This window comes from Felis catus (assembly GCF_018350175.1).
Source record: "Felis catus isolate Fca126 chromosome X unlocalized genomic scaffold, F.catus_Fca126_mat1.0 chrX_random_Un_scaffold_85, whole genome shotgun sequence".
Taxonomy (NCBI): domain Eukaryota; kingdom Metazoa; phylum Chordata; class Mammalia; order Carnivora; family Felidae; genus Felis; species Felis catus.
Window position 1 is genome coordinate 50,324 of NW_025408531.1, and position 12,737 is coordinate 63,060.

General features: G+C 43.1%; 1 long non-coding RNA gene across 2 annotated transcripts; it reads left to right on the forward strand.

The window, feature by feature from the left end:
* The first annotated feature begins 724 nt into the window (after positions 1-724).
* LOC111559181 lies at positions 725-11,741 on the forward strand. 2 transcript variants are annotated; one of them, XR_002740161.2, is made up of 4 exons: positions 725-1,071; positions 2,035-2,099; positions 8,535-8,671; positions 10,155-11,741. It is a non-coding gene; the product is annotated as an uncharacterized LOC111559181 (long non-coding RNA). The 2 variants fall into 2 exon arrangements; XR_006593626.1 differs by lacking the exons at positions 8,535-8,671; positions 10,155-11,741 and adding an exon at positions 7,644-7,702.
* The last annotated feature ends 996 nt before the right edge of the window (positions 11,742-12,737 follow it).

Here is a 12,737-nt window from a genome sequence, read left to right on the forward strand (position 1 = left end):
GGCTGTTATCTTTTGACCTTCAGGGTCAGAACAAAGTTGTTATTTTTCAAGCTAAGCGTTAGCCTTACACTACAATTTAACCCTTACAGTCCTTCACCTTTGTCTGGCTAAATTGTGTTGTTCCTTATAGTAGTGCTTTGATACATGAAGGTGACCCATAGACCCAGAATCGAATTGGGCTCTGCAGAGATGAGGTCTGGGTATCTCAGGCATTTTTCTGGCTGAAAGTTACCTACTGGGCCCCACCTCTACTGTTACTGTAGGCTAAGGGTTGGCTACCCTTTTCAGTAGTTTCCTGCACCCTTGCACCTAGACTCACTGCCCTGTAATTGCTGAACTCCCCAAGGGTGCGGCCTGTGCCTGTCTGGGTTCTCTGTTCTCCTGAGCCTGGGCTAGTGCCTCCCTACTGGGCTAGTGCCTCGCCCACGAGAGACACTCAGAGTTAATCTTCAGGACCTCACTCTGTCCCCTGCAGTCTGCTGGAACACCAAGTACCTGTCCTGTAACCACGCTGGTGCCTTTCCTGCCAGGACACCCATGGCTGCAGGTGTGTTAGCAGGCAGCTGGGCTGAAGGAGCCGCCAGACGGCTCATCCCCGAGATTCTCGTCCTCAAGGACCTTGCAGCTGATGCAGCTGCCAAGGCTGTGGCCTCCAAGCTAGCCACCTGTGGAGGGGCGGTGCTCATGTCGACCCCGCCTGCGTCTGGGCTGCGGACTACAACTCCCAAGATCATTCGGGAGGGCGGGACCGCCTCCGTCTGTCCTGGGGGCTAGAGATGGCTAAAAGTGCGATCTTAGGAGCGTACATCTGAGAGGCAGCAACTGCGGAAACGCGGCTGCGGGTCCAGGAGGAGCTCGGGAGGCGGCTGTGGCTGCAGCTGCAGAGTGGAGCGCAAGCGCCCTGTGTGCCTGTGGAAGGCTTGGTGGCCTTCCCGAGGCTGCGGTTTTGCTGTCGTTGAGTGAGTTTGATAGCTTGTGAGGCTAAGTTACTGTCGTGGCGGCCGTGCCTTGGAGCATATGATGGCTGGATGAGAGCTTGCTGGAGGAGATCGGCGAGTCTTGGCGCTGGAGGTAAGCTGGCGCAAGGACCAAATGCACTCTGTGACTGCAGCTGCACACGGGAGCGTCCCTCTGCCCCAAATCTTGGAACCTAAATGGCTTAGTGTTGGAGCCCTAGCTGGAAGGCGTGGTGTAGAGCCACTGCTCATATGGGAAGAGTGACGTGGAGGAACCAACTCAGATAGTGGGGGCAGAGAGGAGAGCCCCTCGGGCTGCAACTGAAGGAGTGGATCAGCCCTTACCCAGACTGAGGGAGGGGAAAACCGATGCTTGGGGTTGGGAGGTGCGAAGGACTGCAAGACTGGATGTTTGGTGCAGAGAGAGCATCGGTTGCCTTGAAGATGTCAAGCCGCCACCATTCCGTAGGGGACGGTGCTGTCCAGTAGAAACATAATGCGAGGTACATGTGTGCCGTATGGGAAGTTAAAAGAAACTGGTGAAATTAACTTTAACAATGTGTTTTATTTAACCCAACATATCCAAAAGTATTATCATTTCAATGTGTGATCAATATAATAAGTTATCAGTGAAATATTTTACACTTTTTTTCTTCACTAAGTCTTCAAAATCCAGCGTGTATTTGACCTGTACAGCACATCTCAACTCACACTCAGCACATTTCAAGTGTCCATAGCCACATGACTGCATGGCTGCCCCATTGGACAGTGCAGCCCAGTGGAGCTGGGTATAGAGGGGTAGCTCAGATGTCACCTATTTCCTGGCAGTGCAAATCCTGCCTTGCCAAGGTTTCTGCTATTTAGGCTTTCAGTCATTCCTTTTATTTCATTCTGGCTTCCCCTTAGCAAGGCACTGCCATGTCTCTTATCTCATTTTGAACTCCAGTGCCTGTAAGGCAAGTAGGATAGGTGATAACACTATTTCATGGGTGAGAAGTATCCAATCCAAGGTGAGTTTTTATCTTACCTTGCTGCAGGAAGGGCCAGAGTCTCTCACGGTTTCTTCCTCTTCTTCCAGCACTACCTTCCCAGGACTCTGCTCTTACCCCGGAAGGATGACCCAGAAGAAGAGGGTGTTTAGAGGTGAGCTGGGATTTCTTTTTCCTCTCTGAAAGGCCCCCTCAGTTCTTAGGGAGAGAGGGTATTATCGTCCCTGCCCTGCAGTGTCTCTGCCAAGCCAGTTTCCTTCAGGAGCTTGAGCCTCAGACTCCTCATAGATTTCCCATCTTGGAAGAAGATGGAACCCATAGGACACCTTTCTTCAGTTTTCTCTTCTCCACCCACCATTTAATCATTCATCACACCTTTGAGATCTACTCTGTGCCTCAGCGTTCTCTACTATGTGGGACCCAGTCCCGAGCATGAGGGAACTTAGGGACTGTTGGGGGAGAGAGAACAGGACAAGATCTGAGTATGAAACGATGAAATAATAAGAAACTGCATGATTAACTACCCATATCAGAAGTTTAAACAGGAAGTACTCTGGGGAAAAACAGAAGGAGAAATTTAAGCTGCATTTGGAGATGTAGAAATGACAGGGTGTTTCCAGGCTAGAGGAGAGTATGACAAAGGCTCAGGGACAGAAACGAACAGATTTTCCAAGGACTAATGAGAAGATAGGCTGGAGTAGAAGGTGTGTGAGGGCATAAATCAAAGTTTATATGTAAGAAGAAACGCAGGTGGTGTTTACACTCTTGTAAAAACATTACCGTGACAAAATATATATAACACAGAAGTTACCATTCTAACCATTGTTATGTGTATAGCTCAGTTACACTGAGCACATCCACATTGTTGTGCGGCCACCACCACTGTCCATCCCCAGAACTTTTTCATCCTCCCAAACTCTGTGTCTCTATTAAACATTAACTCCGCATCTCAGTAACCACCATTTGACTCTCTTGTCTCTATGATCTTGCTCTAGTAAGTGGAATCTATAGTATGTGTCCTTTTGTGTCTGGTTTTTTTCATTAGGCATAACGTCCTCCAGGTTGGTGTGTATATTGTTGGTAGTCAGCTTCGCTGGGCCTTACTGCGTGTGCATCAGGAAGCTGGGAAACATTTAGTATTTTAGGGAAAGTCTATAGGGTGTTTAGAGGAGGGAAGACCCAAAGTGACCTGATGTGGTTTTGTGTGTGTATGCGGGGTTTTTTTTGTTTGTTTGTTTTTGTTTTGTTTTGTTTTGTTTTGTTTTAGCTCAAAGGCTGTCACAACCACAGCCCTTATTACCTAAATGAGAAGCCTTTAGCGGGCCTCAGGAAGCCCTCCAAGAATCCATCGTTTTACACATAAGAAGGGTTTCAAAGATCTAATTTCCAGGCCGTTGGCACTGTGTAAAAGAGAAAAGGCCCCCACTTTTTCCTGGGCAGTTGCCTCAAGTAGTCAGTCATGGATTCCTGAAGGGTTTCCTGTAGTCCACTAACGAGGCACAACCTGGTCAGGCAGAGACCTGGAGGAAATGGCTGCTTTTTGGTGCCAGCTAGTTGTTTTTGACTGGATGCAAGAAAACAGGCAGAAGAGAGTTTAGTCTTTTACTGTTGTATTAGCCACAATAAAGAAGGTGTTTATTCCCTGTGATTTTAGGTCAATTTTCAAATTAAGAAGTTTAGGTCAATTTTCAAAGTAGCAGGTTTTTTTTTAATTTCACATTGCATATAATTTCAGATCTACAAATCTAATATCAGTGCAACTCTTCTCAAGACCAGGGAAGTGGATTTAGAGCCAAAAATAAATGAATAGATTTCAAGTTTTGTTTATATCCATTTCTTGTGTTGGACATGTGAATTGTCACAAGGTTTTCAGAGACTCTGAGATCTAAATAAGACTATTGCTTTCCATACTTTAGGCTTATTTGTTAAACATGATTTACATACCTGAGACACAGAATTTGAGAGAGAAGCAGCTTAAAGGAATCAGCTCTTTCACAGATATGAGAGTAAACAGGGTTCAGTTGCATTTTCTAGTCAGAGCATAAACCTTTGTAGTCTTTATTGTCCACATTATATAAAACTGTATTGTTTGCCTTTAGAATGTGATGTGAGCATTGGGTTGTGTGGTATAAACATATTAGCTGATATCGACCTTGCAGCACCAACCATAGTCTTTCCTTCTTGGGACTGGTTTGCTTGGAGGCACAGGGACTGACACCTGCTCTGTTTGCCTGTGGGGTACTGACCTTGCTGAATCCTGGCCTGCTTGCTCATCTGCCCTGTCAGCCCCTGTAGAAATGCCCGTGACTCAACAATGCAGACTCTGACAAAGTCACCTCCTCTAGAAGCTTCACTCTGCAAACTCGTTTCCCTCTGGGAACACTAACATCCAGATTCTCTCCTGCCCTGTTGGCAAGGCACATAAATCCCTTCAGGGGCTCAGCTGTCTGAACCAAGATCCCTGGCCTCTGGCTGCTTCTCAGGGAACTGTCCATATATTTTCATTCCCTGATTTGTAAAAAGTTGATATAGAGTTAAATGATTGCTGTTTTTACATTTCAAGATCTTTCTGTATAGTGTTTTAAAAATCTTGCTTTAATAATTTTATTTTATTTTATGTTCATTTTTGAGAGAGACGGAGAGAGAGAAAACATGCAGGCAGAGGGGCAGAGAGAGAGGGAGACAGAGGATCTGAAGCAGGCTCTGCACTGTCAACGCAAAGTCTGATGTGGGGCTCAAACGCACCAACCTTGAGACCATGACCTGAGCTGATTTCCGACACTTAACAGGCTGAGCCACCCAGGTGCCCCTATTATTTTATCTTTTAAAAAACTACTTGAAAAATTATAACAATCGCCTTTTGAGACTTTTAATCCTAATACTTAAATTTGTTAAACTTTCAGATCACATTAATGGTTATGGAAGGGGGGGGGGTACATCTAGGAATCCATCAAACTAATTCCTTCTTCATTTACAGTCAAAAGAAATTGCTTTAATGTTATTATAACAACATTAAGAAAAACTACCAGAGGTCATCAGGAAAGCACCCATGATCTCACTGTTCAATGTGATTAACTTTATTTTGTCTGTATTCCCTTTCAGGGGGCTCAGAAGTATACATAGGCACTTCTTAGCTCTGTCACTTGCATGCTAGGTGCTAAGCAAGTTCTAGAACCACTCTGAATGCATTTCTGTTGTGAAAGGATATAAGAGGTATATACCTCACAGGGTTGTTGTGAAGGTTTCACAGCCTACTATATGTAACTTCTGACCATGGTGCCTAGCATGTGTAGATAATCAACAAATATTATTTTCATTCCTGCTTCCTCTTATTCTTAGAAACTTCTGCTATTCCCAAAGGAATAACAGGCTCCTTGGGAATTCACCACTCTTCCACTCTCAAGAATATGGCTCTGGTAACTGTGCAGCAGAACCAGTGTGTTCTCAGGTACCAAGTCATGTACCATTTCTAGATATTGGTGGCCATTCCAGGCCCCAAGTATGGTCACATTATCTCTTGTCTAGGAGTTGTCTGACTTCCATCCATTTTCCTGTACTCCCAAAGCCTTTCCATTCTGGTACCTGACCCCCCTTTTATAGTCTTTGTTTGTGTCTCTGGAGCACAAGACCTCCTGCTCCTTCTAGATGTTGTGACGTGCTTTAGGCCATTCCCTCCTACTTTTTACTCAAAACTCTTCTCTTCCATGATGGCATCTGTGGTAAATCCAGCCCACTGTGCTCTTTCACTTGAATAATTGTCCCCAAAGCAGATTCTTTACCTTAAAGCTTTCCTGTCATTTGGTACACTATTGCTTGCTGGGTTTTTTAATCATTAAACAAGATATTAAAGCAACACTAACGTATCTTTTCTTGTAGAAGAAAAGAAACTGTTTATAACTCTATTACTCAACAAGACTTATTTCAAATTTGTGTATTTCCTTCTAATCTTTGTCCATTTGTACATCTATTTTGTTATATCATATCACCTTTTCCACTTATGCATGTAAAGAGGTTCTAGATGTGTTATAATTTTTTTAAAGTTTTATTTATTTTGAGAGAGAGAGAGAGAGAGAGAGAGAGAGAGAGAGACAGCGATCAGGAGAGGAGCAGAGAGAGAGAGTGAGAGAGAGAGAATCCCAAGCAGGCTCCATACTATCAGCATGGAGCCTGACACGGGGCTTGAACTCACGAACCGTGAGACCATGACCTGAGCCAAAATCAAGAGTTGTACACCTAACCAATTGAGCCCCCTAGACCCCCCCAAGATGTTTTAAATCCCCAAGGAGACAGTGAGGATATTTTTAAGACCAGATGGTCATTACCTTTGAACTTGAATGTGTTTGAAAGCAACTACAAAAGCGTTGGAAACATAAAAGAGCATAGTAACATATGTATTCGGAGAACAGTGAAAAGGACAGTTTTCCTGGAGTATGGAGTCTATGTGGGCAGGAGTTGGAGTAGATGAGGACAGACAGGTAGGTCAGGTCCAGGTTGGTAAAGGTCTGGAATATCACCTGAAGGAATGTGGTTTCATCTTTGAAGGAGTGCTTGCAGAGGATTTTAAAAAATAAACGTGCTGGGCCTAGGTTTGCTTTTCAGAATGGCCACTCTGGTGTAGACAATGGAATGGTAGAACATGAGATTAGAGGTGGCAGTAAATCCAGTTCTAAAACAATCACAGTAATCCAGCAGAAGGCTGTGGCAGTGGGGATGCCTCCCTACAAAGCAATGGCAGTTGAAGGGGCTTGAACTACTGTTGTAAGGATTTCTGGTGCCATGGGCCAAATGTGGGAACTGTCCCCTACAAGTCTTACCCTCCCTTAAAGACCACTTCCTTCATAAAGCCACTCTCAATCCATTATCACTACCCCCACCATACCCCACCCCCATCTCTCTTCCTTCTCTGTGGCTCCAGCAGGCTGTATGCTCTCTACAATAAAACTAATCATTTGACTTTGTAATCAGGGCATTCATTCTCAAATTGTTTGTTTGTTTTTTCTTTTTATATCCATTCATATTTTTTAATTGAGATTCAAGTTAGTTAACATATAGTGTAGTATTGGTTTCAGGAGTAGAATATAGTGATTCATCACTTATATATAACACCCAGTGCTCATCCCAACAAGTGCCCTCCTTAATGCCCATCACCCATCTAGCCCATCCACCCTCCCACCTCCCCACTATCAACCCTCAGTTTTTTCTTTGTATTTAAGGGTCTTTTACGGTTTGCCTCCCTCTCTGCTTTTATCTTATTTTTGCTTCCCTTCCTCTATATTCATCTATTGTGTTTCTTAAATTCCACATATGAGTGAAATGATGATATTTGTCTTTCTCAGATTGACTTATTTAGTTTAGCATAATACACTCTAGTTCCATCCACATTGTTGCAAATGGCAAGATTTAATTCTTTTTCATCACTGAGTAATATTCCAGTGTGTGTGTGTGTGTGTGTGTGCGTGTGTGTGTGTGTGTGTATCCATTCATCATCAGTTGATGGACATTTGGGCTCTTTCCATACTTTGGCTATTGTTATAGCATTGCTATAAATATTGGGGTGCATGTGCTCCTTCATATCAGTATTTTTAAATCCTTTGCATAAATACCTGGTAGTGCAATTGCTGGGTCATAGGGTAGCTCTATTTTTGAACTTTTTTTTTTTTTAATTTTTTTTTTCAATGTTTATTTATTTTTGGGACAGAGAGAGACAGCATGAACGGGGGAGGGGCAGAGAAAGAGGGAGACACAGAATCGGAAACAGGCTCCAGGCTGTGAGCCATCAGCCCAGAGCCCGACGCGGGGCTCGAACTCACTGACTGCAAGATCGTGACCTGGTTGAAGTCGGACGCTTAACCGACTGCGCCACCCAGGCGCCCCTATTTTTGAACTTTTTGAGGAACCTCCATACTGTTCTCCAGAGTGGCTGCACCAGTTTGCATTCCCACCAACAGTGCAAAAGGTGCTGGGAAAACTGGACAGTAGCATGCAGAAGAATGAAACTGGACCACTTTCTACACCATACACAAAAATAAATTCAAAATGGGTGAAAGACCTAAATGTAATATAGGAAACCATCAGAATTCTGGAGGAGAAAACAGTCAGCAACTTCTTTGACCTCAGCTACAGCAACTTCTTACTAGACATGTCTCTGGAGGCAAAGGAAACAAAAGCAGAAATGAACTACTGGGACCTCATCAAGATAAAAAGCTTCTGCACAGCAGAGGAAACAATCAGAAAAACTAAAAGGCAACTGACCAAATGGCAGAAGATATTTGCAAATGACATTTTGGATAAAGGGTTAGTATCCAAAGTCTATAAAGAACTTATCAAACTCAACACCCCAAAATCAAATTGTTTTAATTATTCTCCTGACAATTATTTATTGAGCAGGCAGAGATCTGGGGCTGGAAGGGATTAGAATTGGGAGTCCTCAGCATATACCACGGGGCAAATCAAGCCAGTTCCTTGCTGCTGAATTTCCTATCTCCACCATGCCCAGCATGTAGGGGCTCATTGGAATCTGCTTTAAGTGTTTTCTTCCCGATTAAATGACTTTCTTCTTGAGAGACATGTGTCCACTCTTTTTTTGTAGTTTCCATGGAGTAAAACACTCAGCTAGACATACACTAGGTGCTCAGTAGGCATCGGACTTGGAGCCGAGGAGACCTTCCTGTCCATCTTCTCTTCCTACAATGCTACCAACTCCAGCCTTCCCCAAGGAGGCTCATGGTAAGTAGGAATGGTTTGGGTCTTTTAGGAGTCTGTAATATTCACAGATGTGCCCTCAGACTTTTGTCAAGAGGGTGGTAGTTAGCTGGCCCCTGCTCAGCAGGATGTGGGTAAGGATGGGACACCAGCGAAGTACAAGACCCTGATCTCCCTCGGTAAGGACAGCATTCCTTCTCTGGACCCTATGAGCCGGGGCTGGAGAGCCAGGGCTCTGATTTGTGTTTCTTATGGAGCCAGAAACAGATCGTTTCTGTTTCTGTTTTCTGTTGCAAGACCTGTGACAAATGGAGTTGTTGATAAACTTCCTTATGGTGCTCAGAGACTTTGGTCTCTCTGTCCTCTGATCTTCTAGGTCAGGGGTTTTCCTATCACATTCCATTGGAGATGACCAGATTTCCATTCTATCTGGGAAGGCAAAGCTAGTTGTTCCTTGCAGCTGAGAGTTTCCCACTCCTGCCCCCATACCCATCCTCCTTCCTTTCCTCCTGTCCTTCTTGGAAGTCACATTGGACCCTGTGGAGATATTCTTGGTACCACCGTGTGGTGTCCTAGAGTACCTTTTCCTCCTGGAAGCCAAGTGATTGGAATGGATCTGTGGGACACCATTGTGACCCTAGCACAAATATCTAAGTCCCCTTTATTTTTCAAAAACCAGGGATTCCAATTCCCAAACCAGACATGATTTCCCAGTTAGAGCAGCAGAGGAATCATGGATGCTTAAAGGAGAAGGGCCATGAAGCCTCTGTCTAGGTGAGTGAGTGAAAGCCAAGTAAGTTGATATCCTTCTGGTTAGCAAAAGCGTGCAAGGCCTTTTTCACTTTCCGGTAGTGAGAGCAGTTTTATGTTTATTTTGTATCCCCCATGGGAGGTACTCATACCTGATCCATTCAGAGAAAGTGAAAACTGACCATTTGGAGACCCTGGATTGAAGTAAGGTTTGCAATTCTAGCTCTGAGAAGAAAAATGAACATTTTAAGAATTCTAAATGCTGTGTGGTGTTTTTGTTGGCCTCTGCTACCTACTCACATTCAGCATTCATAACTCTGTGTGAGGTGTTCCCAATTGCATTCTCCTTCACAGGACGTTTACATTCCAGTCAAAAGAATAGCGTGTTTAATAATGGCAAGTTGAGGGGCGCCTGGGTGGCTCAGTTGGTTGAGCGTCCGACTTCGACTCAGGTCACGATCTCACAGTGTGTGAGTTTGAGCCCTGTGTCAGGCTCTGTGCTGACAGCTTGGAGCCCAGAGCCTGCTTTGGATTCCGTGTCTCCCTCTCTCTCCCTGCCCCTCCTTCACTCACACTCGCTCTCTCTCTCTCTCTCTCTCTCTCTCAAAAATAAATAAGCATTTAAATTTTTTTTAAATTAAGGCAAGTTGACCCCAAAGAAAGGGTGGAAGTAGGGTGACAACGAAAACTATTTGTTGCATTTTGTGTTTTTTTAAAAAGACATTCATTCATTTAACAAATAGATTTTTTTACCCAGATTGGCCTATGACAAAGATAATATGTGCTCAAAAAAAAAATGAGAGAGACATCCAGAAGAAAACACAAATGTCTTGAAAGCCTAACTCCCAGAGCCAATCACCGTCAACCTTTGTATAAGCATTCTTCTGATCCCTTTCTTCCCACACAACTACTTGTGGAGATGTGGCTACTCTGAGGTACGTGCTGTGATCCTTTACCTGCCATTTGGCCTTCATAGTGTGGTGTGGACAGCTCTCCGTGTCATTGCATATATATGTGTAGCTGGGTATTCATCCCCTTCAGTGGCTGCATAGCATTGCACTTTACCAGCATGTTGTCCTCTATTTACCCCAGTCCACTATTGATAACGAGGTTGTTTCCAGATTTACATTATTCTATGCAACACCAAAGTCAAATAACCTTCTGTTACATCTTTGCAAACTTGTCAGGCTATCTTTTATGGATAAATTCCTCGCAGTGGCATTGATGGAGCAAATGGTGACGTTCAAGTCATCTAAAATACGCTGTTTCCTTTAAACTCATGATACTCCTGAATCATTTTTAACTAAAAGCCAAATGCAGTGAATTGATCTTAGAAAAGTAATTGACAACATTTTCTAAAAGCTTCCCCAGGCCTGTGAGGGAGATTGATGATACTGGGATGTGGGGTTCCCTTTAACTTCTTCATTTTCACCCAAGTCTCTATTGTGTTCACTTCTTCTGTGCCTCCCTCACAGATTGATGACTTTCCCCATTTTAGAACTGAACCCCTTAGCATTCACCATTTGTATTTTAGGTCGTCTCAAATTAGTACACAGGTAATGGCAACAGATAATAACAATAGCAAACACTTGTATGGCATGTACAGTGTGTCAGGCATGCAGTGGTATGTACTTTTCAAATATAGCTGAGTTCATCTTATAAAAAGTCTTAGGTAGAAATTGCCAACATCTTCATTTCACTGGTGAAGAAACGTAGGCCCTAAAAGACTAAATGATTTGTTCAAATTCAGACAGCAAATATGTGGTTGAGCCAGGAATAAAACCTGTGCAGTTTGGCTCCAGAAGCTTACAGGTTCATCTAAGCCAATGTGCCTTCCCTTGCCAGCTCACAAAGGTGGTAGACACAGGTGCTCCATGCCCTAGCTACTCAACTTCTGTGAGCAGCCAGTCATAATCCCCTCCTCCCCCAGCATCTCAGTTGAATTAAGATGTGGAAGTTACCTGTGTTCATTTGGTAGGATGTAAGCCTCTTGTGTTTGAATGAACCCTCTAGAACTAATACAAGATCCTGCTTTCTACATCTCTCTTTCCCCTCCCTATTGTTCAAGGCCAAGTTCACCATACTCATTCTGGAACAAAAGTCTCTTCTGGTTCCTTATTCAAGGCAGTGGGCAATTTTGCATAGGACCTTGATTCTTTCATGCAGTTCTAAACTTCAGGGCTGGAGGAAACTGGGATTTCTCCCTTCCTTGTTTGTAAATAATGTCTCTTGTTGGCAGAGTTTGTTTTAATCATAAAAGTATGTTGTGTTGGTTGCAGAAAAAAATTTTAACAGGCAGAAAAGTATAAAGAAGCAAATAAAATCACTTGTTAGAGGAAAGCACTATTAATGTTTTTAGTGTATTTCCTTCCATTATTTTTTATATACACATGTAAGTATATATGTACTTATACATTATAACTACAAAAGATTATGGTCATGTATACTGGTTTTTGTTTGATTTTATAATCATAACCAGTTTTACAAATCATTAAAAAATCTTTAGGGGTGCCTTGGTGGTTCAGCCGGTTAAGCGTCCAACTCTTGGTTTCAGTTCAGGTCACAAGGTTTGAGTTCAAGCCCTGCATCAAGCTCTCCACTGACAGTGCAGAGCCTGCTTGGGATTTTCTCTCTCTCCTTCTCTCTCTGCTCTTCCCGAGCATTCTCTCTCTCTCAAAAATAAATAAATAAACTCTTAAAAAAAGTTAAAAAATTCTTCAAAATCATGATATTTAATGACTATTTCATCATCTAGATATATAATTACTTTAATCATTTATGTGTTCTGGGAAATTTTAATTTTTTTCCCTTTTCACTTACACTGTTATGAACATCTTTGCATTTAAATGTCTCTCCACAGCTCTGTTTTTTCCCTCTAGAATAACTAGAAGAGGAATTTTCATGGTACTTGATTTGTGTTATGAATTGCTTGTCAAAAAGCTTTCCAGTTTACATTCTTGTAGAAGTATATGAGAATGCATATGTCCCTATACCCTGCCAGCATGTACTGTAGTTTTTAAAATCTCTGCCAATTTGAAAAGGGGAAAAACGGTTTTAATTTTGAACTTTTTTTTCAAGTGCTTATTGGCCATTTATTGTTTTATTCCCCTGTTCCCTCAGGCTCCCCTTTTAATGACAGGGGATCTGGCGAACCATAGACCCTTAACCTGGATATTTGGATTCTCTTACTCCTTCTAGTTTCCTCTTTAAAGCATGCCCTTCTGCTTGCACTCTGAAGCCCATCCTAATTTGTCCTCATGCCCTTGTCCCCATAATTATTATGTCTTCTCTCCCTTCAGCAACTTCATCCTTTCCTCTTGAAGTCATGCATTCTCTGCCT